This window comes from Nuphar pumila, chromosome 10, assembly GCF_984573655.1.
Source record: "Nuphar pumila chromosome 10, dmNupPumi1.hap1.1, whole genome shotgun sequence".
NCBI classification, from domain to species: domain Eukaryota; kingdom Viridiplantae; phylum Streptophyta; class Magnoliopsida; order Nymphaeales; family Nymphaeaceae; genus Nuphar; species Nuphar pumila.
The window spans coordinates 95,367,399-95,389,129 of NC_143258.1; the positions used below are offsets into that span (position 1 = coordinate 95,367,399).

Genomic DNA, 21,731 nt, shown 5'->3' on the forward strand with positions numbered 1-21,731 from the left:
AAGATTTCAAAACTAACAGACATGCTTGTAATTGTATCTTATATCACATGAACATATAACTCATTCCGAGAAGAGCATACTGAAATTCCAGCGAGCTTTGGCAAAAGCCCAACGATCTGCATCACGAGTGCGGCATGAACATGTTGAAGAAAGGAGCTACCAAGAGAACGAGAAATCCATTAGTTTCATCAAGAAGGTAAGTCTGACCCATCGCTGATAAGGATCACAAAGAATGTCCAGGTAACATAGATTAGATGTGTTAGCCTGTAAAACTCAATCGTTATCTTCTCTTATCTGCAGCTGAAATATGGTTGCAATTCTTTGGAAGACCATCAATTTGCTCGCGGTATACCAATTTATGCAATCAGCGAAGTTCTTGATAAGATCATTCATGGTGCAAATGGACCATCTCTGCTGATTAATGGGATAAAAAGGCCAATGCCTCTCATTCGAGTTCTTGAAGCCGAACTGTATCCCACTTTGCTTTCGAAAGCAAGGAGTTTTGGACTGAGCAATGATTGGATTCAGGTGAAACTTTTTCTGCTTGCATACTTATCATCTAGATAATCATATCTCAGAAAACCTGAATGTTGCGTTCTGAACATGTACTATTATGACTTTACTATTGCAGCATTTTAGTGCTTGAGTGATTTAGAGAATTGTGGAATCTCCAATTTTTTTAGATATGATGGTTGTGTTGGAATGATATCCTTTATTAATCTCTTGGCACACTATGTAACATGGACTCTTCTAAAAGGTCAATGCACCCATGTCGCATCTGCATCCATGTGGGTGTGACACTTGGACACTGCTTCCGTAGTGTCAGGTGTGTTCAACCTTACCAGGGTCCATTTCTGTCCAAAACTAGACTCAGTTAACCCTAACCGAGTCCAGTTTTATATATAGTATATACTTAAGTACGTATTCACACACACAGCTATATATATATATATATATATATATATATATATATATATATATATATATATATATATATATATATGCACCCCCACACCCAAGTTTTTTCAAATATGTCGTGCCTTTTGCACCTTCACTCACACCCACATCCGCACTTATGTGACATAGTTGTCACACTATAACTTTTGTACTGGTTCATTAGTTTTTTTCCATTTGATAGCCTCTCCAATGTTCCTCAGGGTAGTGATAAAAACACCTAGAGAGGCTGGTGATATGACCATAATTTCATAGTGCCTATGTTCGATGCTAATAAAAAAGGGTGGCAGTATTTGGGGAAAACCTTAATTGAATTTCATATGCCAGCAGTCAGCTGTCAAGGTTTGCTTGCCTGCGGGTGCTTTAACAATCATACTTCCATGCTTGATGCTTGATGCTTGATGCTTAAGCTTCTATCTACAAATCATGTCTCATCATACTCTTATGGATTATCATCCTTGGAATATTTTTTCACAGATGAGCATCACTAGAAAGCAGAGTGAGTCAAATGAGATAGCTGGATGGTTAGTAACTTAGGTTGGACTGTGATGACCAAGGGTTATCAGATTCAAAACCTGTAACACCCCGATCTGGGACCTCAGGAGTCCGAGTTCGGTTAGTATTATTTCCCAGAGGGAAGAGTGCAAAGCTTACACAGAGAAAAACGTGGCTAAAAAAAAACTTTTCATTTTATTTCTATAATCAACTTTTCCTTACAATGTTCATCATTCATAAAAGAAGAAAAACAATTACATTATTTTCAATGACAAGGAAAGTAAAATATACCACTGCTCTGCTAAAGACGAAAAAAAGCTGTTCACAAGAAACTGATCTAATGCCTGAAACCTACAGTTGTAATTAAACAAGAATGGGGGTGAGTCTACAACCTAGTAAGAAACAATTATAAGTAGATAAATAATCAATTTACAACTGTAGTGGGCTTTAAGCCCCTAGTCTTATTTTAGTTCTCGATACACCACACATATTTGCATATTTTAATTTCCCCCATTATTATTCTAAAATACCCTCTTTCACACAACTATCACTAGGCTGACTATACCGGTAATAGTCATTTATGGGCGTAGCAACCCTGTAAAACACCCCAATTCTACATGTTGGCCAGACAATGAACCATACACTCCCAGTGGTCCCCGGACCACTAGGCACTGCAGTGAACCACCACGGGGACCCCACCGGTAGCTAGTCAGGAGGTCAAGCTCTCAATCTCGGCATGATTCATGCTACATCCTAAACATGATGGTTATCAACCATCCATGATCCTCTAGAGTCTCAAACCAGTGTGAGTGAAATCCTAAGTCATAACTAAGTTCACATATTGAACAAATTCTTAACTTCAAGTTCACTCGTTCCCTCACGAGTGGTGTCATGAATAATCACAACAATCTCATTCTTAATCTCATGATGACGTTAGGACTCACACCGCTCTCACTTATCATGCAATGATGTAGCGTTTCTACATCATTACATCACCGACGACCCACTCTCCATGGTGGCTGCACTCTGGCCGCGAACCAGGTAGCCCTTGCCACAGGTCGCCACTTTCGAGATTTACGGGGTACTGCATGCTAAACTCTAAATATCCATTCATACCAAGCGAATGAACTAAATGAGACTCTAATCTAAACTTAATCTAATCACAATGCATGATATGAATGATCAATTAGACATGCAATCACTATAGCTTTCTATCATGCATGACATATTACAACTAACATGCATATCACAATCAACATGTATTTAAATTAACTCATAATGTCAAGCATGAATTTATGCATGTCATGGTCTCATTCTAATCGTATCAAATCTATAGCACTACGATAACAAGCAACGTGAAAAAGGTTTATTCACATCTAAAGTTACTTATAATATCCCTTACCTCAAGTGCGAACAACATATTCTCTCCGAAATCGAGCCTCACGAATCTCTAATAAAAGAATCTGGTCATTAAAGCAATATACTTGAATCAGTTCACAAACCTCTTACCAAATTATCAAAATACCCTTCCCGAATCGTATTCAAGAAACCACGGTTTTTGCATTATTAGTTTGACTGAATTTCATAGACCAATGGATTCCCCTCTTTAATACAAATCCAACACACCAAACCTCACTCGATTCCGAGTTTGGAGTGCGAAGATATGTCCATTTTACTGAAATGGATCTTAAGTATCCAAATGGATCTCTTGGTACATTTCGGATTTCGGGCAATCTGAGACTATCTTATGATCCGATTCTGATCTGAATTCAAACTCTGTCTGTTTGGATTCAGACCCATTACATAACTGGATCTAAAACTGCTTGACTGGATCCAGAAAAGTCTGACTGGATCCAGAATAGTCTGATTGGATCCAAACCGGATCCATTCTATTCTGACTGGATCCAGGGCAGATTGACTCGATCTGGACCTGCTTGACTGGATCCTGAACAATCTGTTTGGATCCAGATCTGCCTGCCTGGATCCAGGATGATCTAACTAGGTCCAGATCCGAGACTGATCCAGTCAGATCTAGACCCGGTTAATCTGGATCTAAGACAGGTCCAACTTGAACTGGGTCCGGACTGAAAACCCAGGTCCAGACCCGACTGGTTCGGTTTGGACCTTGGTTCAACCGGATCGGTTCAGACCCGATCCGGTCTGAACCGGTTCTACTTGAACCCAAATTAACCAACCCGGTTTGGCCTGAACCGGTTCGACCCGAACCGGTTTGGCTTGAACCGGTTCGACCCAAACCGGTTTGACTTGAACCGGTTCAACCCGAATCGGTTCACCAAAATCACGTGACCCAGTTCGGTCTGGGTGCGGCCCGGACCGACCCGGTTCGGTCTGGGTCGCACCCAGGCCGAACCGACCTCTTTTTTTTTTTTAGAACTCGGTCTGGGCGCGACCCAGACCGCTGAGCTCGGTCTGGGTCGCACCTAGACCGACCCGGTTTGGTCTGGGTCACCCCAGACTGACCCAGTCTGCTAAAAAGGACCGAAAGGGGTAAAGCCCCTTTCGTTTTTAGGGAGGGGGCGGCCACCTGCCGACCCTCTTCACTGTACCGAGAAGGCATCGGCCGCCCCCAACGCAGGGAGATCGGCCGCCGGCGTCGGCCGGCTGGCCGATCCCCTCTCTCCTCTCTCTCTCTCTCTCCCACTCTTTGTTTCCATATTTTTTTTTCATTACCTGCAACTCGCCGGCAGCAATGGCTGCCGCCCCCCCTGAGCTCGGATCAAAAGAGAAGAACAAAGAAGAAGATGGGGGAAGGTGGGCTTACCTTGCTGCTGTCGCCGGTAAGAGTCTCTCTCTCTCTCTCTCTCTTGATTTCTCTCGATGCAGGGTGCAGAAAGGAGGACCTGCGTGAGGGTTTTTATAACCCTCACGCAGGGTGAGGGGCTGAGGATAACCTCGCCCCCCCCTTTCCGCGGATTATGGGGGGTGAGGTTTATCCTCACCCCCTCTCGTTACGCGGTTTCTCCTTTGGGGAAACCGTTTTTTTTTTTTAAGTTTATCCCCTCCGGCGACTTCGCCGGAAGGGGTTTTACAAAACCCATAGGGGTTATCCAAAACGTAAAGTGCTTGTATAACAAAATACATTACGTTAAGAATATACACGCTATCCAAGTCCATCGAGAAAGTCTGTCCCATCCAATTCAGGTTCGTGATGTTAGGTTTAGGGTGTTGAAAACATTCTTTTTTTTTTGTTTGAGGTGCAAGAAGATTTATGAATTCAATGCAATTGTGGGTTAGGTTTTGTAATGTAGGTTTTGTGTTAGTCCTAGGGTCAAACCTTAAGTGAATGTAAGGGAATGTTGGTGAGGAGGAACTGTCAACCCTTTTTGAGGTTGGCATGGACTTTGTTTAAATCTGAAAAAGTTTTACAGCCCTGCTAGCATCAGATATCAGCCAAGAAGAGGGAAATGTAGCCGCACATGTTTGGACAAGATGAGGGAAAGAAAGAGAAAATAGAAAGAAGAGAATGGAGAGAAAAGACCCAAAAGAAACCCAGATAATGGAACTAAATGCATGAACTTAAGACAGATATGCATGCATTTGGTTGCTACCTCCTGTGACACTTAGAAATTTGTGCTGGCTCGACCAGTAACTAATGCTGAGAACTCAAAAATCCATGGTTTCATATTAGAGGTAGTCAAGATCAAGGTTGCAAGTAGCGTATGGTTAGCCGCATCGGTTGGGCCAATAGTAACACCGTATCGTATTATATCATAAATGTATCGTAAATTTTTGATAAAAAATTTCCAAAAAATCCAGAAAAATTTAGTATTTTTTTTAAAAAAAACCATCACATGAAATAATGATGAATTTAATAAAATACAACCATAAAATCACATATAAAGCATTTATGTCTTTATGAGCCACATAAGACATCATCAAACATGAACTAATATAGAATCATAAATAATATTCCATGCACCACAAGACTCATACTTTCATATTATATAAACAAAAACAAAATAACCATGTTTTTTAATAAAACATGATACATCTCTATTTCTTGTCCCTCAATTTCCTCTGAGATCATCTGCCTCATTCATCTCTCTTGTGTTTTTTCTCTCAAATCATCAAGTAATTGTTGGTATTGCCATTTTATGGCATCCGACAATTTTCTTGACGTGTATGCTTGCACATTATAATGTGTCTCGGCTAAATGATGCTTCAACTGAGAAATACCACCCGAAAAAGAACTTTGGCAATAGTTGCACTTGATTCTTAATCAGTTTTCACTCACTACTTGAGTGCCCCATTGCCATGCCAAATCCTCTGATGCCATCTTCCCCCAAAAGCACTCAATAAAAAGCATAGAATAAAGATTTTTTACCTTAATTCACTTGAGTGAAAAAATGGTAGAAATGCACTCTTACTTGAGAAAATCTCAAAAACCCTCTCCAAATCGGCTCTCAAATCGATCTCATGGAACCTAGGGTGCATGGATTCCCTTTTAACAACCTCTAGACATATGAAAAACTCGGCCCTCAAGAGGCTTTTTAAACCCAAAATAAAAAAATTGAGTTTTGGGCCCGTATCGTACTATACAGCCTGTACAATATGACACGATACAGGTATCCTACGATACAGCATGATCCAGACAACCTTGGTCAAGATATCTATAATGAAAATTTACATGATCCGTTTTCCATCTTAATATGACTGACCAATATTGAGCTGTTATTGTATATCATCACTTTCCATTTTTTTCACTTTCTTCTTCCTGTACAGGCTCTATCCAAGAAAGATCCTATCAGAAGACAAGTCTTGCGGGTTAACGGTTGCCTGGCAGGATCCAAAGCCGAACACTTATTGAAGGAAGGTGACATGATTCTAGCAATAAAAAATGAGCCAGTCACATGTTTTCGTGACATAGAAAATGCTTGCCACCAACTAGATAAGCTGGTAGATGATGATGGGAAACTTGAAGTGACCATTTTCCGGCAGGTTCTCTCTCTCTCTCTCTCTCTGTCTTGCATAAATGTTAATACACATGCACATATCAAGTTGATGACATTAATCTTTAGCAGGGTCTAGAACTGAAATTTATGGTGGGGACTGATGTCAGAAACAACAATGGCACAACACACATGGTGAATTGGTGTGGATGTATAGTTCAGGGTCCTCACCCAGCAATGCGTGCTCTAGGTTTCCTTCCCGAAGAAGGTCATGGAGTCTTTGTAGCAAAGTGAGTATGTGCAGCACAAGTATACACACATACACACACAAACAGGCAGACTCTCTGTAGACTGGTCAATTCCATTAGTGGAGTATGGATGAAAATGTTGTTTGTCACTTGTTAGCTTAAATGTCCACCTGAATTTGTAGATTTTCTACATTATATTTCCTAAATCTATCTACTTTCACTCGAGGGAAAAATGTACATTTGTTACCACCTAGCTTACTATTCCATAAGTCCTTTTGTGGTTCCACCAACCCAAAGATGCTCTTACAGTTTGAGAACTAGCTCCAAGTACACCCCCAACCCTCACAGGGTTCTATACAGAAAGACTTAATAGGGAAAAGATAGACAGGATTTGAATTTTCTTTTAGGTCCTTCATTACCTATTTGATCTATTAATTTTAGGAAGGCTGGTCAGTAATTCCGAATCAATACAGAGATCACGAGAGGGTTGTGTATGTTCGCCTCCGATGATTCACTGAATCCCACGTCCGTGTTCGGGGGATCGAATGAGCGCCACGTATTCATGCACATGGGGCTCGTATTCCCGTGTATGTTGACATAACTTTGCATCAGACTCTGGTGCTGTTGCAAAGACTTAATCACCCTTACTTGCTTTTCTTGCCCTGAAATGACGGTTCAAGGAAATGACAAAAATATCCTCCATTCAAAAGTTGTGAAACGACGGGTGGGGAAAAGGACAAAAAAGCAGAAATTCCAGAAAGTTTGATGTTAACCATTTAAAGTGGAGACGTTCGCCTGCGCCATCTGCTGTAACAGTGCTCCCATTATCAACGATCCAGTGTTACAAAACATTCCAGTGTCTTCTCTTCATTACTGCTGTCGTTAGGCATCATGGAAGAAAGCAATGATTCACAAACATTCCAACCAGTGCCATCAAGGCACAGTGAGTAGCTTTTCATCTCATCATGCTATCGATGAAGAAGGCACGTCGTCTTGTGTGCCATTAAGGCATTGTTTGGTTATTGCAGGTAGATCTTGTTATTACGAAGGTTGGAAACTTATCGATATTTGTAAGACGCTGGGACCTGTTGACAAGAACGCTTGTTTGCAGATTCTAGGAAGGGCCTCTACCCCATCAGGTATCCTACAGTCACTCATCATATGCATTGTATCTCAAACCGCTGTATTAGTAACAGACTCTCATTTTTGTGAGATACATTTTTGTTAGTTAATATCGATTTGTTTGCTATTATGTTCAAGTTCTTTCTTATCGATTTGTAATTTATTGTGCGATATATTTATCGACCTTTTAGATAGTATGTTTTTGTATCGTCGAGTTATAAGTTATAAAAACTGAACTGCCGTATCGATTTTCAATATCTGACAAATCGCTATACATATCGTTTTGTAAGATATTATATGTTTTGTAATATGTATTTATAAGATATTTGTACACAGACTTTGAAAACGTTTGGGTGCAGAAACACATCTTGACACGCATGGCGGGGCGATTTTCGCATGCATATCGTTGCTCTCTCAGCGACTTCTATTGAACTCGCTTTAGAGCCTCGTGGATATTATGAGAGCGTTATCGTCAACACACATGTACGACATGTTTATTTTATTGGCATGGTAAGCGACACGTCGATGCTCAGCACAAGCAAACATCAAACCGCACTTGCTTTGATACTTTCATTCATTAAATCGTTGCTTTGACTTGCGTAACCCTAGTGGTATCCGTTCTTATATGCATCCTGATTAAATCGTAGTAAACCTATGCCGCTTGCTAACGGAAATCGATATATTGCTTACAAAACATTCCACTGTCTTCTTTTATTTGTCGTTGTTGTTAGGCATTAAGGAAGAAAGCAATGATGCACAAACATTCCAACCAATTCCATCAAGGCGGCGTGAGTAGCTTCCCAGCATCATGCTATCGATGAAGAAGGCATGTCGTCTTGTGTGTCATTAAGGCTTTGTTTGGTTATTGCAGGTAGATCTTGTTCTTACGAAGGTTGGAAACTTATCGATATTTGTAAGACGCTGGGACCTGTTGACAGGAATGCTTGTTTGCAGATGCTAGGAAGGGCCTCTACCCCATCAGGTATCCTACATTCACTCATCATATGCATTGTATCTCAAATCGCTGTATTAGTAACAGACTCTCATTTTTGTGAGATAATATCGACTTGTTTGCCATGTTACTGCAAACACAAATTGATATATTGCTTAAAACATTATTGAGCTTATCATCAGGTTGTAATAAAGACGATGTAGCTCAATCAATAGAAAGATCTGGAGAATTGAATATCTATACTTATGACCCAACTGAAGAATTGAACATCTGCACTAACGATGCACATGAAAAGAAAGGTGCAGGCATTAGACCCACTATTGACTTGAATGTTCCAGTGGAAGAAATGCAATTCAATGATGAGGTAGACTACCATGACAGCGCACATAATAAAAGTGTATGCACCGGGAATGTACACGGAAGTACACCTGACTTCAATGTTCCAGGAGAAGAAATGCAATTCAGTAATGATCCTGATTTTGATGTCAGTACACTTAATAAAACCGTAGGAACTGGGAATGTACATGGAATTGCACTTGACTATGTTCCTGTAGAAGGAATGCATTTTAATAACGAAGAAGATGCATATAAATTTTACAATGATTATGCCTTAAAAGTTGGCTTCAGTGTGAGAAGGTTTTCTTGGTCAAAAAATGCACAGGGTGTCTTGGTTAGAAAGACATATGTCTGTTCCAAGCAAGGTTGGAAGAAATCAATGGGAAATCCAACTAGGAGCACGCCAGAATCAAGATGTGGATGTCAGGCGAGATTGGTTTTGAGAAGACATCCGAATGGGAAATTTGTCGTGCGTACTTTAATCAGTGATCATAATCATGATTTATCTGCATCATTTATGACTCCTATGCTAAGGTCACATCGTAAAGTAACTGTAGCTCATGCTGCAATGGCTGAAATAGCCGATAGCGCCGGCATTGCACCAAGGAAGACATACAATTTGTTTACCCGCATAGATGGTGGTCGCGAAAATGTGCCATTCACACCTTTGGATCTTAGAAACCACTTGAGCAGGAAGAGGACAGATAATATGAAGAACGGAGAAATATGTTGTTTGGTTCGTTACTTACAGAATAAATCAAGCAATGAACATGGTTTCTTTAGTGCAATGCAAGTGGACGCAGATGGATATGCCGTGAATATGTTTTGGTCAGATTCAAGGTCTAGATTAGATTATGAATGCTTCAATGATGTGCTTGTGTTTGATACTACAGTAAAGATTAACACTGAACAGTGGCCATTTGCGCAGTTTGTGGGAGTGAACCATCACGCACAGAGTTGTATATTAGGCGGTGCTTTTGTGTATGACCAGACCAAGGAAACCTTTGAGTGGTTGTTCAGAGTATTTACACAGGCAATGAACGGGAAGCATCCTGAAACTGTACTTATAGATGGTGATCACGCAATTGCGGCTGCAGTGCTTCATGTGTGGCCAGATGCACATCATCGCCTGTGTTTGTGGCATATCTTTCAAAATGCAGCAAAGAACATAGGACACATATTTAATCAGAATACAGGGTTTGACAAACATTTTACAAGGTGTGTACTTCATAGCGTAGAAAGGTCACCTTTAAGTCAGATTGGGACAAAATGATTAAGACATACGACCTTGCTGACTGTCTGTGGTTACAAAATTTATATGCAGAAAAAGAGAAGTGGGCATTGGCATATGAAAGACAATACTTTTGTGCAGGTATGATAAGCACACAAAGAGCCAAATCTATGCATGCCACGCTGAAGAAAACCCTGTATTCATGTTTAACAATGTTTCATTTCATGGAACAATATGAATTATTTGTAGACGGTCTAAGACAGAATGAGCTTGAACAAGACGTGAAATGCTTCAATACACGACCTCTAACTTTTGGCATGAAAATATTGATGCGACCTGCAGCTCTGTATACACTAACTGTATTTGAATGGATCAAGAAAGAGGTGTTCCATGTCATGAATTGCAGAATAGAAGAACTGGTGCAAACCGAGAATATGCACAAATACCATATTTTTTGTCAGGGCGAAAAACATCAGGAAAGGCAAGAAGCGCATGTCACGTACAATGTCGACAACGGAAGAGTAGAATGTTCGTGCAAAATGTATGAATTCAAAGGTATCCTATGCTGTCATGCATTAAAGGCACTCAATCAAGAGAAGATACAAGAAATACCTGAGTCTTACGTAATGCGAAGATGGACGAGACGCGCGAAGATTGAAATGCTCGTTATGGACAATGCGAGTAAATCTGGTGTTGACGAGAAGTGCCACATAGCCTCCCGTTACCAACAACTGTGTAGGTCATTCATGCATGTTGCTGATTTGGCATCGAGAAGCGAAGAAGGCTATGCATATGCGAGAAAAGCTGCAACGGAGTTACTTGAAAACGTGGAGTTAATTCACATTAAGTATTTTGCAGCGAATGAATACCAGCCGAAGATAATGGGATCGAACAACGTAGGTCAAAATCATGTCTCGCTTGACACTCCCGAGAAGTTGCGCCGAAGCGTAAACATTATCTTCAACAAGTCAGTAGTGAACGTTGTTGATTATGATGGATATATTCATGAAGCAAAGGGTATCAAAAGAAAACCTGCCTCTGATCGCAGTCGTCGGAGGGCAAAGGGTGCACTAGAATTGGTTGGCAAGAAAAGGACTAAGAAACAACCAACCTGTAATAAAAAACAACAAAGACCTTCGAATGAACAGGTATGTAAAACATTATATTGCTCCCCATTGCGTGAAGCTTGTCAAATAGCTAACTCGTGTAATGTCCATCATGCAGCAATACCCTGCAGAAGTACCGGCAAACGTTCAAACCTACATTCCTCCCGACCAGATTTCCGGCAACGATCGCTACAGTTTTACAAGGCTTTTGGTATGTTATCGATGTTGCGAGGAGGTAGGCATTTCTTGTGAAACTTAATTCAGTGTCTAATATTTTCTCTTTCATGACAGGCTACGATACAGTCGACAGATAGGTTTGGGACACAGGAATCTCGTGTGGGCTATTAACTTAGTTGGCATGCCTCTTTGCATGACCCGATCTCCACAATGCCGGGTTTTTGGAGAGTTTATAGTCGTTTGTCATTGACGACTTGCGCTTCGTGGTTGAATTTGTTCAAATCGATAAATAGCGGGTTTTTGCTTCTAGTTGTTCTAGTTGTTTCAATAATATACCTATGTTTTCTTTCAGCTAGACTATTTTGTTGTGGTGTTTTTGGACAAGATCTATGATGAACTATTCTATGGTTTTCAAGATAGTTTTTAAAATCATTTGAAAGATACTCTCCTCCGGAATCAACTCTAAAGATTTTTAAATTATCATTAAATTGATTTTTAATCATCATATGATATGTCTTAAACGATGCAAAGACTTCATGCTTATGTTTAAGGTAGTATATCCAACAAAATCTTGAATAATCATAAAAAAAATAACATAGTAAGCAAATCCTCCCTTAGATACTACGGGTGTCTTCGCCTCGAAAGAATAGCGCGCAAAGTATTGGCGAAGACAAATACAGCGATTGTTTGCCATCGCTGATTACAGCGATGCAAATAATCAATAGATAAGGAAAGGATTTGTTGCCATCGCCAGATACTTCGTGCTTTGAGTCGGAGAGCGATCTGTGGCATCGCAGCATAAATCCGAGTGCACAAGTTCAAAAGATTTGTTTGTAAACGTAGATCTTTGTTTAAAAGTCAAGCTTCTCATTTTTCCAAAAATGCAATGATTACAATTGAAATTACTATTACAGAGACCTTTGTCTTCGCAATCGCTGTATTTGTCTTCGCCTCGAAAAAATAGCGCGCAAAGTATTGGCGAAGACAAATACAACGATTGTTTGCCATCGCTGATTACAGCGATGCAAATTATCAATAGATAAGGAAAGGATTTGTTGCCATCGCTGGATACTTCGTGCTTTGAGTCGGAGAGCGATCTGTGGCATCGTAGCATAAATCCGAGTGCACAAGTTCAAAAGATTTTTTTGTAAACGTAGATCTTTGTTCGAAAGTCAAGCTTCTCATTTTTCCAAAAATGCATTGATTACAATTGAAATTACTATTACAGAGATCTTTGTCTTCGCAATCGCTGTATTTGTCTTCGCCTCGAAAGAATAGCGCGCAAAGTATTGGCGAAGACAAATACAGCGATTGTTTGCCATCGCTGATTACAGCGATGCAAATAATCAATAGATAAGGAAAGGATTTGTTGCCATCGCTGGATACTTCGTGCTTTGAGTCGGAGAGCGATCTGTGGCATCGCAGCATAAATCCGAGTGCACAAGTTCAAAAGATTTGTTTGTAAACGTAGATCTTTGTTCGAAAGTCAAGCTTCTCATTTTTCAAAAAATGCAATGATTACAATTGAAATTACTATTACAGAGATCTTTGTCTTCGCAATCGCTGTATTTGTCTTCGCCTCGAAAGAATAGCGCGCAAAGTATTGGCGAAGACAAATACAGCGATTGTTTGCCATCGCTGATTACAGCGATGCAAATTATCAATAGATAAGGAAAGGATTTGTTGCCATCGCTGGATACTTCGTGCTTTGAGTCGGAGAGCGATCTGTGGCATCGCATCATAGTGATTTGTGGGTATTGTTCGAATGTCAAATCACACGTGGAAAACGTATTTTTGAATATTTGAAACTTAATGAGCGGCATGGAAAGACGTATTTTTGAATGCTTCGAACACAAGCATTTAATTTGGCGGCGGTTATCAAAAAAAGGCGGCATGCGAAAAGCCGTATTTATATTTTTTTTAAACGCAATCAATTAATTAGCTTCGTGCTTTGAGTCGGAGAGCGATCCGTGGCATCGCAGCATGGTGATTTTTGGGTATTGTTCGAATGTCTAATCACACGTGGATAGCGATATGTGGCATCGCAGCGTAGAACGTTGTTGATTATTGTTGGACTGTCAATCTTAGCGTGATGCGAAGGATTGTTCAAGTGTGCTGCGATGTGTGGCATCGCAGCGTAGGACTGTCAATCACTGTGCTGCGATGCCACAGATCGCTATTCAACGATAACCACAAATCGCCATACACCTCCAGTGAACTTCTTCTCCAGCAAATCTTTCGCGTTCCCGACACCTCCACTTGCCTTTTGAAATCATTATTGTCAGTTCTCTTGTGAAAAGTTGTATCCATATATTATAAATAAAAGGCTACTCAATGTGTATTTTCCAACGGATACCCATAAATGTTTGGAACCCCCGAACATGAGATCTCAGTACCGGCTCTGTAAATAATTCCGCAAATCGCTATAGCGATTTGTAGTGTCTTCCGCAAATCGCTATAACGATTTGTAGTGTTATTTAGTAAGCAAATCGCTGTAAATCCCTACCCGAATTAGGACCAACTTGTCAGGGCCATATCTCCCTAACCGGAGGTCATATTCCAAATCCGTAAAAAGTGGTGTCTTCGTTATTGAGTCTAGTTTATTTCTGTAAATTTTCAGCGATTTCTATTGTCAGTTTATTCCCCATTTTAACTTCAATGATACATTACAACCACAATCATCAAAAGAAAGATTGCCCAAGCCTTGCCGGATTCTGCACTGTTGCTTTTGAAATTGTTGGGGTCCTCTCGAGCGAGCTCTCCAAGCAATGGGAGTCCCATCATCGCCAAATCTTCCAAGGTGATCGTCATCTCTCCCCACGGAAACACAAAGGTGTTGGTCTCCCAGCACCATGCTTCAAACAGAGCCCTTATCACGTTGGCCTGGCACTTTATGTTCCTTAAGGATGCCTTCAAAGCCCCGTAGATCCCAACCTTGTTCCAACCTCCTCCGAACTTGGGTTCCATTCGCCGGAACCAGTCGGACAGCAGCCTCATTGAACCTTCTAACCTGCAATTTCCGGACCAATCTGCCCTGCCGGACTTGATTTCGGCTTCGAGGGGTGGCATTTCCATCGACGTCTCAAACGCCGCAACCTCCTCTTCTTCTTCCACCTCTCCAACGATTGGCTGCAACAGTTGGGCTTCACCCTTCCAAACAGCTATGCTCAGAGCAACATGTCAACGTCCCACTGATAGGCAAAACAACATTTCAAAGGTTATTTATCATAATGCCAGCTTTAGTTGAATCTGTTTTGATTGAAATGTTTGAAGCATCTCTTTCTTGCTTTGATTGTTTGTGTTTGTTGCTTGCTGCTTAAGTGCTTCTCAGTAAGCAGAATCTGGCCCTCATGCTCATCTTGATTGGATTACTGAGATTCCACCAGTAAGATCCGTACTCCTTCTTGTTGCTAACTCTTTACATTTGCAGGTTGTTTTTTCAAATGATTATAATAATGACAAATATGCGAAGGAGTTCAGTATCAGTGTTTCTAATGCGCTTGCTACTTGTCCTGCTCGGGTTTTGCCAACTCCTCGTGTGAGTTGATCATATGTAATTTATTGTTTTGTTCATTACATATGATCAACTCACACGAAGAGTTGGCAAAACCCGAGCAGGACAAGTAGCAAGCGCATTAGAAACACTGATACTGAACTCCTTCGCATATTTGTCATTATTATAATCATTTAAAGAAACAACCTGCAAATGTAAAGAGTTAGCAGCAAGAAGGACTACGGATCTTACTGGTGGAATCTCAACCCTCTAACTCTCCCTCTCTCCCTTCTATTTCTGCTTCTGTGCACATCCATCAGAAGATCCTACATTGCTTCATCAAGCACCGACTGACCTGCACATTGACTGTTGTGGGTCCTTACTGATGAGCTGCCTCTAAATTTATTCGACTCTGGGTCCTTACTGCACTTGAAGTTGAGTCGTTGTATTTTTTGTTATTCGGTGGGTGGTGAGGCCCTCCTCTACTCTCTCAAGGATCCGCGCCGGGGGGGAGCCCCCGGACCCCCCTCCTGTAAGGGCAAAAACTCTAAATCAGGCACACAAGTAGAGAGAGAAGGAAGAGAGAGTGAGAGGGTTGGTGTTCATGGCCTTCTCCAGGAGGAACCCTTTACCTCTCTTGATTTCTTCTCTACAGAGAGAGAGGGTTTTACAGTGTTTTACGAAGAAGGAAGAAGAAGAAGATGATGATGCAGCAATGTAGGATCGTCTGTTGGATGTGCACAGAAGTAGAGAGAGAAGGGAGAGAGAGTGAGAGGGTTGATGTTCATGGCCTTCTTTAGGAAGAACTCTTTGTTTCCCTTGATTTCTTCTCTAGAGAGAGAAAGGGTTTTACAGTGTTTTACGGAGAAAGAAGAAGAAAACATGTTTGTCCTTTTTTTGAACAGAAAAAGAAGAAGACTTTGAAGAGTCAACATCATCCTCGACTTTCTGGATGGAGGACATGTTTGTCCTTTTTTTGAACTATTTGTTTTTTCTTTTTTGAATGAAAGGCATTTTTGTCATTTTCTCAAACCATCACTTTATGAGAAGAATAGCAATAAAGGGTACTTAAGTCTTTGCAACAACACCAGAGTCCGATGCAAAGTTATGTCAACATACACGGGAATACGAGCCCCATGTGCTTGTATACGTGGTGCTCATTCAAAGCCCCGAACACAGACGTGGGATTCAGTGAATCATCGGGGGGAACATATAACCTGCTTTGAGAGATCACAGGGCATTACCTAAAATTTGTCAGACCTTCGAGTGTTCTGGGAGTACGGCCAAAAAGTAGGGTGAAGTAAATTTCCTTTAAGCTGTCGTCATCTTCATAATGGCCTATGGTTAGTATCCATTGCAATGTTTAATATAACTTTCAGTTTTCCAGTTTATTATCTCAAAGGTTATTCTTTTTTTCTTTTTGATTTATGACATGGAGAAACCTCCCCCGGGATCGGAGACCTAGTCGCACTGGAACTAGACTGCCGTAATTACGGTCACCGTTCCGGTAGGATAAAACTCTGTGGGTGCACCCCTTGCCCCCAGGGATACACCTAGTTTTGGCTTGCACAAGAGGGTGACACCCGTGAGATTTGAACCTAGTCTGCCCATCTAGCAGCCTAGGCCCCATCTCACTACACCAAACCCCTTTGGGGTCGTTAAATAAAACTGGAGAATATTATGATAAATTGGAAAACTCAAAGGGTTCATTTCAATTCCTCCGATCTCATATATGAGGATATGATCTTTTTGAGTCATGCATTACAGATGCACAAATCTTTGGCCTGACCCACCTCTCTCGCTTTTGCATGGCTAGAGATACGTGTATCTCAGCTAAAAGATGAATCTCAGATCCCCATGTTGCGGGGATCAGAGATTCAGTGTGTTATTGCCTCTGATATTACGATCAAATCAGATCCAAAGTAGTCAAACACTCTCAAGATGAATTTGCCATGATAGTATCATTGTGATCAAATTGAATTGAACAGGAATCCTTCACTATTTCTTTCCAAAAATTTCTGAGAAATCTGATTCTTTTTGCTAAGAATGATTTATTTCTGAACTTGCACATTTTTTAGTTCCCTATATTTTCCTATACATTTAGGAGGTTTTCCAAGTTCTTTTTTTTTTTTTGCATTTTTGTAAATTCCAGAAATTTGCCCGAAGAAAACCACCTTTTTCTTGAATAGCTATCAAGAACTACTCTTGCCAATTTCCTTGTGGAATTCATCTGAATAGGGCTAGTCTTAGAACAGATTTGGTTTGGACTGATGCAATGTGGAACAAGTCTGCGTCATGCAAACTATTTCATCACATGTTTTAATGGGCCAAGTTGTGAGATTTTTCTGCACTAATTCAAGAAACATCTCTGTTTTAAGATTTTTTTTATTGTTTCAAGAAGCATCTCTACTCAAAGTATCTTTTAGGTACAGTTGCTTTGATGGAGTCAAATGTAATGGCCAGAATGGTTGAGTTTAAGCAGCATCTTATTTAAGTGGCATGTTTGGGGTGCAAAAACCTTGCTTGTCTAGAAAAGATTGTCACTTTCTAGAAGATTGTTTGTGTTTTTATATCTATATTCGATTTCCTTTTCTCAAAGCATGTAGATGTGATTGTATATCTTCTTACTGCAGTTATGGCATAATTACTTGATGTAAAGACCATCACTCTGATGTTTATACACAGATTATCTATTATGTGTGGTAGTTCATATGCACTAAATGTTGGACATTTTTTCTGCTGATCTGACCTCAATAGTTTTTGTTTTTTTTTCTTTTTGCACAAAGAGCCTCACGGATGGATTCTAGGATGCTTTATATTTTGTCACTGCATTCATAGATGTTCTTTTGCGTTGTGAAGGATGATTACCGTTTCTGTTGTGGCAGATGGTGTCATGGTAGTCCAGCACATCGGTATGGGTTGCATACACTTCAATGGATAGTTGAAGTCAATGGAAAAACCACTCCGAATCTTCAAACATTTGTTGATGTTACTAAGGTATGGCTTTTTCTTTTTGTGCCCTGTTAAGGTGTAGCTTTCTCTTCATATTCTTAGCTTGTTGCATCACCAGCATCGTATATTTTCCCAAGATCCATGCAACCATGCCATAGTTTTACATGATTAAATGCTTTGAATATGTTGCATAATTTTTCATTGTGTCACCTGGTACTTGGATTTATCATGCTCGTGAGTATGATGTTCTACAATGTTGTCTTGTTTCATTAGTTCATACCATTGTGAAGCTCGTCAGGTTTGCTTTCTGTCTGTTGGACACTCAATTTGATTGTCTATATAAAGCTTGTAGTCAAGGAAAAGTTCATCATTTCATGAGTTCCTAATGAGGCTCAGTAGAGTTTCATATTTTTCTTTTATAATCTGTACTAATCACACTTGATTTAATCTCGTTCTTTCAAGTGCTACAATAAATTGAAATAGGCCCACTGAGAAATGTGCTTCCAAACAGTAGTTTGGTTATGTTCTTGGTTTAAGCAAATCACCATTAAAGCTGAAAAAGTTAGTTTGGTGCATTTTGGTGTCATGTTCTTGATTATTGTATCTTGTGATTGGAGTTTGTTTTATATTGGGAAGCCAAATTGGATTTCTTCTTATATATTAGTTGTTGCCTGTAGGAATTAGAAGATGGTGCGTTTGTTCGGGTTAAGATAGTTAATTTGAATGGAAAACCTCAAGTGTTGACACTGAAACAAGACTTGCATTTTTGGCCAACTTGGGAATTAACATTCGATCCAGAAACTGCGACTTGGAGGCGAAGGACAATAAAGTCATTGGAATGATGCTTTGCTTAAACTCCTTGTGCACTATATATCATGTTCGTTTTGGTATGCACAGAATCTCCATTTCTTTGCAGCATCAAGTAAATGCTGGTCTTTTAGCTGCCGCTCACACTAAAATCTGGCTTTGGTGGATCGCGCTTTGCCTCTACACAAAGCATTGGTTCAAAGCTCCTCTGTAAATTTATGAAACTACCTTCTAATAATAAATGGAAATACGTCATATTTAAAAGAAAAAAGGAATGACATCAGATCCTTCACAGAGCATGGATTTTATGACCATGTCAATTTGTTGGATACAATGAAGAATGTGATAGAACCCATACGTAATTATTATTCTTTTGCGAACTGAGTGCTATAAATGTACTAGACACTTGACTGGAGTAATTTTTTGCGTGATGTTTTTCTAAGGGCTTTTAGTTCGTGAAGGAAGGTACAGTGTCTCTGATAAAGAGTTGATGAGAACTTGTCCATTGCAAAACGTTTGCTTCAATCCCATGAGAATCATTATCTCATCCAAGTGAAGGAATGTTTCTTCTCTCACACCAAAACCAACGTGAGAAAATGGAGCATGAGAGAATGACTCGTTTGCAGTGGCAAGTGATTCCTTTCCTCATTTGCATAAAAATGGATTAACAAGGGGCCACTTATGATTTCGAATCGCATGATTTGGGATCATGTCTGGTGGGGGCCATGGGGCAAACCAAAATTTTGTCAAAAGTTATATTTTGAATGCGCCTGACACTCGAATTAAAAACAAAAAAGTGAAAAGGCTCGTATTGATGGGTTAAACTGTATCAGTTGCTACTCTTGGTGGAGATCACTTGATGTTAGCTGAGCTGAAGCGCTTCAAGGCAAATGAAAGTTGGTTCAAGCATGATGAATAAGTTGCAGCAACTGTTCCTAGCAAAAATTCAATCCCAGTTACCAATAAAATATCCTGGCTTTGAAACTGGTACGCTTGACACATGGTATAGCCCATGATTTGAACCCCGTTCAAGTGGGTTGCTTTGGTGGTCAACAAGTTTCTAGCCTTGGAAGGCTACTTGATGAGCTCTTAGAAACTAAGGGGAATTTTGCTTGTCCCTTTTGAGGGATTCTCATGAAATAATTCTCGGAAGAATTGGAGTCATGAGCATGACTCACATTTTACTAGAGAATGAGTCACGTTGTTCATTCTCGCAGCCCCATTTTCTTACGTTTTGCAATGACTTGAGAAAATGGGCTTGTGAGAATTAATCCCTCATAAATGTGAGATAGTGTTTCCGTCGTGGATTCAATCCAACGTATCCTAAGTCTTAGTGTAAACAAGTTTGGAGAGTTGCTTCCGTCTTTCAGGAGGTTATGTCTAGTATTGGAGTTCAAGAACCAACCCTGCCGCTGGAAGCTGGCATTCCAAGTGCAGGCTACATACAAGCTGGATCAAGATGGTTTAGGGTTGACAAGTAGGTTAAAGTGAAAGCTGCTCAAGTTTGGAGCCATTTCTATTGGAACAAAATCTTGGTTAGCAGCGCCGACTTTCAAGGCTAGACCGTGTTCTGAGTTCCATAATAAGAGTTGCTCTTTGTTGGTTACCAGAATTAAGGGAAGAGATGATCACTTTCTTTGATTAGCTAAGTTTGGTTTTAAACTAAAAAAAAACATTAGATAATCAGGTAAAACCACCTCACTCACTTGCAAGCACAATGGTGTAGAAGTCTTAGGTCTCTTTTACCCACCAGGGAGTACATCCAGCTTCAGCCTCTCAGCAACGGGTTCTCATCAGTTAAGGGTGCGCACATCAGTGAATCATATAGAAAAAACAAACATGTATTTAAGAAAACTTTAGTGCACAACTTACAGTTAAGACAAGCTTGCAATATAAACTAAATCAATATGGGTAATCAAATGCACATGCTCCATAGACTAATGCATATTCAAAGCATGAACCAATGCTCATTAATCATTGCTTTTTGAATGCATGCCTAAACTTAATGCAATTCGTTTAAATTCTCATCTTACACAAGTCCCTCATATACTACAAACGGGTTAAAGTCCGATGTTCAAGGCAGTTCTCATCTGTATTTTAAACACGCAATTTATATTTTACTATCTATGTTTCACATATGTTCCTCGGGCATTATCATCCTCCGACGCTACTTTTTTTGGTATACCAATAACTATAGCTGGGTCAAACAACACTTTCAAGCTGGTAGACATTTTTCTATAACTGTAGATGAGAGTACGAACATTGCACATGGTGTTTAGTATTCTCATGGTCTCCATGACTGCCCTAACTACCACCACTCCTTTACATAGGGCCACCCTGAAAGAAAGAAAAATATTACACTACTTAGGTCTCTTATACATTTCTAAATTTATTAAAAGTTCTTTACACAAGAACGACATGCAAATCTTCATGCATTACTCAATATGGGTTATCACTCCACTCAATGATGCCAGTGTAATATGATATATGTGAAATTAAATCATATGCATTATAAATCAATACATCAATGCATTTCATAATTATTATCTCAATACTAAACCACAAACACATAAAAAAAAACCCAAATAGCTCAACCATAACCACTACACAACCTATGTCACCTAAATAATACACAACCTCATATAAAACATCTCACATGAACAAAAATATATAACTGTATATTCACATCAGATCACATGAGACAAGACAGAATCATAAACCCACGTCCATAACAGTCAAAAGAATATGATCCTTGATATAGTAAAAGAAATCAGATTTAGAGAATCACTAAAATTAATTCAAATTTATGACTATACCCAAAAGAAATCAGAATTACAAGTACAACCCGAAAATCAGGTTTTACTATCTTACTAAAACAAATCATATTTTTATAAGCAAGATCTCATATTTTTCATGTTCATACAAAAACTCAGACTTATTTAGAAAAC

At 39.8% G+C, this 21,731-nt stretch overlaps 1 long non-coding RNA gene across 1 annotated transcript; it reads left to right on the top strand.

Annotated features, from left to right (window-relative positions):
* Nucleotides 1–83: 83 nt before the first annotated feature.
* LOC149827451 (uncharacterized) lies at nt 84–19,160 on the top strand. Its single transcript, XR_016435168.1, has 5 exons — nt 84–196; nt 301–528; nt 6,193–6,649; nt 17,910–18,021; nt 18,654–19,160. It is a non-coding gene; the product is annotated as an uncharacterized LOC149827451 (long non-coding RNA).
* Nucleotides 19,161–21,731: the final 2,571 nt, after the last annotated feature.